The following is a 3,208-nucleotide window of genomic DNA, read 5'->3' as shown; positions in this document are numbered from 1 at the left end:
CTCCAACAAACTTCATTATATAGGCCCCAATCAACAGAACAAATGTCCCTTGCTAAGAAGACTTCCTGACTAGAATTCAGGTCAATTCATTCCCACAAACAAACTTCAGGAAAATAGTGAATTTAACATCAAACTGATGATTGTTGTAAATTCTAGAGAGAGAGAATGAATAAATGACTTTATCTACTCCAAAAATGCTCAATAAGCTAGTCAAAAACTAAAATCCCTGGGGATTTTCAGGGAAAGGGAATTTCAAAACAAAACTAGCATCAATATATGTGAAGCCTGCAAGGCTTGAGAAACAAAGTCAATAAAAGAAAAGAGATAATAAAGAAAATAAGAATCAATACAAGAAAGATCCAAATAGCTAGAGAGTAGAAATCTTGGAATCTACTGGAGCAAGAAACAACGAATAGAGCGCTTACCAACAATAATGCTATCACACTCAATCCCAGACATCACACATCCGGGGGCTCTGAGTTCCCTAATATTATTGTCTGGAATACCAGACAGGATTTTGAAAAGTCAGTATTCAGAAACTCAAAGATCCAGGGGACTAATTCTGAAAGATGGTCAGCACAAGGACCCAGATGATCCAGGAAAAGACAAAACAGGGCTGACTATTGTACTCAAAAACACAGGACAAGGTAAAAACTGACCCTGGCACAAGTCATCAATTCAGGTGCAAAGATGAGGTAAGATGAGAGCAAAAACAAAAAATAAACAATGACAAAATTTAATACAAACTTAACTATATAACAATCACAAGCAAAGATTTGAAGGGGGAAAATGATTTTTTACAAGGACTACTGCATATTTGGAAGAAATAAAGATAAAAATGAAACATAATTTCTTTTTTTAAACAGGTAACATTTTATTACATAGATTTGAAGTGATTTCCCAGTTTCTTATTTCACAGAAAACATTAAATATATTCAATTTAGCATATATGTTGTAAACCTGCTTTACTCCAGACATAAATCATTCCAACACTTTATCCAGGAGGCCATTCCCTCTGACATCCTCTAAGAACATGCAGATGGATATGATAGATACATTGCATCCCATATACACCTTCATTGATCACTATTCAATATCTTCTCTTCAGGCCCAGGTCAGCCCCACATTTCTTGCCAACAATCATTAAGTGCCAAGATTTTCATCATTTTCTTCTGCTACAGAAATGTTGATAATGGGTTTCTTGGGTATCACCAGGAATTGAGTTGGGGCTTATGGTCAAACATCATGAAAAGCAAGATACCAATCATCCTCAAAAAATGATTTTGGCTGGGATTTCCTTACAAATTATTTTCCTGAAGATACTGTCTCTTCCAGTGGAGCAGTCTGAGCTCTGCTGATCTCATCTGCCATAGCAGCACCTCTCAAAATAAAAATTCTTAAGAAAAGAATTAAGAGGGAATAAGTAGTTAAGAAACAAAAGTAGAAAATCTTATCTAAGATATATTTCTGAAAAACAAACTAGAAAATAAAAGTGAGACAAAAATATTAAAACAAAATCAAAAGTTTGAAAAAAATAGATAATATAAAATTGAGTTGAAATATAATACCAAAAACAATCTGGAAAAGTCAAGGACAGAAAACTTAAAGAATCATTAATTACCTGAAAATTATGATTTAAAAAATACAGATACTATGTTTCAAGAAGTCATAAATGAAAACTACCTGGCTATATTATCACCAAAGACAAAGCAAAGATATCCAACAATTACCTCCTGAAAAGACCTCCAAAAGTAGAAGTCAGGGGAATGGATAGCCAAAATCCAGACTTTCCACATCAAAGAAAACAGACTTTTTAAAAAGCAGTTCAAATAATGAGACACTACAGTCAAGTCTACACAAGACCTAGCAGATTCTATTTAAAAACCTGAGGTGATCTTGGAAAGCAATATTCAAAAAGATTTATTATAGTCTTACAACCCCAAATCCTCCAAAGCTTATCCTCCAACACCTGAATATAATCCCACAGGAAAAAAAAATAGTACTTTCATTGAAATAGAATACTTTCTAAATGTCTAATTAAAAGAAAAAAAAAACAGTTGAATAGAGATTTTGAAAAAAAATTCTTAATCCTGCGATGGCAGAGGTGGAAGGAAAAGAGGAAGGAGAAGAAAAGAATATCAAAAGAAAGTCTTGCATTTCCTTTAAGACAATTGACTGAACAATTTGTCATGTAAATATAATTGGATATTATCAATCATAAAAATGAGAATTTCAGATACTCCCAAGCAGTACAGACTAATGAAAAGAAAAGTGAGCAGAACCAGGAGAATAATTTATGCAAGAACAACAACAGTATAAAGAAAAACAGTTCTGAATGAATTAAGGATCCTGACTAATTCAATGATAAACCAAAAGTCTCCAAAAGATTATGATGAAGAATAATAACCTATCTCTTGACATAGATAAGGTAGATATATGATGCACATATACAGTCTGGTACATAACCCCTTTTGCTTGACTATGTTATTTTGTAACAAGGATTTTTTCCCCCTTTTTTTCCCTTGGTCAATTTCAGGACTGGGGAGGAGAGTGATTAGCAAAAGTAAAGTGAAAGAAGAAAGCACTGCGACACTTTCTTAAAGAATAGAACAAAAGAAAATTCAAAAGGAAGCACAAACAAATAGGACAGTTTTGAAAGTATCGTAGAAATTTTTTTAATGTATTCTTTGTTAAAACAAGTAGTGTGAAAAAAAGATTCATGGCTTCATTTAATAATTTTTTTGAGTTCATGAAAATTTTCTTTTAAGTTCAGAGTCAAAAATAAAATGAAACAGCACAAAAATGATCTAAAATCATCTTGTTGAGAAAAAGTAAGCAACAGAAACCCCAAAAGGTACTGGGGATACTTGGGAAGATACTATCACAAATAATTGTGACATTCCAGATGATGTCATAGACTACTTGAATGAAGAAATTAAGGAAAGGATATCCATATCATTCTCATTAACTGGAATTAAAGGGACATTGTCACTAAACTATTAAAGGAGGACAAATACCATGAGCACCTTCTTGTGAATTTCTGGAAAAAAGCCTAGTTATGACATCTGGCTCAACTCTGATATTAATAATGACAATCATAACTGCTCCAATTTTCATGAGGCAAATTCCATTGGGGGTGAAAGAAAAAGACATGGCAAATCAGAGGAGAGGAGATTTATTTTCAGTTTATTAGAGATAAATATTCAGT

General features: G+C 32.8%; 1 pseudogene; it reads right to left on the bottom strand.

Moving 5' to 3' along the window:
- Positions 1–994: 994 nt before the first annotated feature.
- On the bottom strand, positions 995–1,371 carry LOC127563348 (adenosine 5'-monophosphoramidase HINT1-like; annotated as a pseudogene).
- Positions 1,372–3,208: the final 1,837 nt, after the last annotated feature.

Source organism: Antechinus flavipes, chromosome 1, assembly GCF_016432865.1.
Source record: "Antechinus flavipes isolate AdamAnt ecotype Samford, QLD, Australia chromosome 1, AdamAnt_v2, whole genome shotgun sequence".
Taxonomy (NCBI): domain Eukaryota; kingdom Metazoa; phylum Chordata; class Mammalia; order Dasyuromorphia; family Dasyuridae; genus Antechinus; species Antechinus flavipes.
Note: the sequence above shows the minus strand (reverse complement) of the source record. Positions and strands in the feature narration are given on the sequence as shown.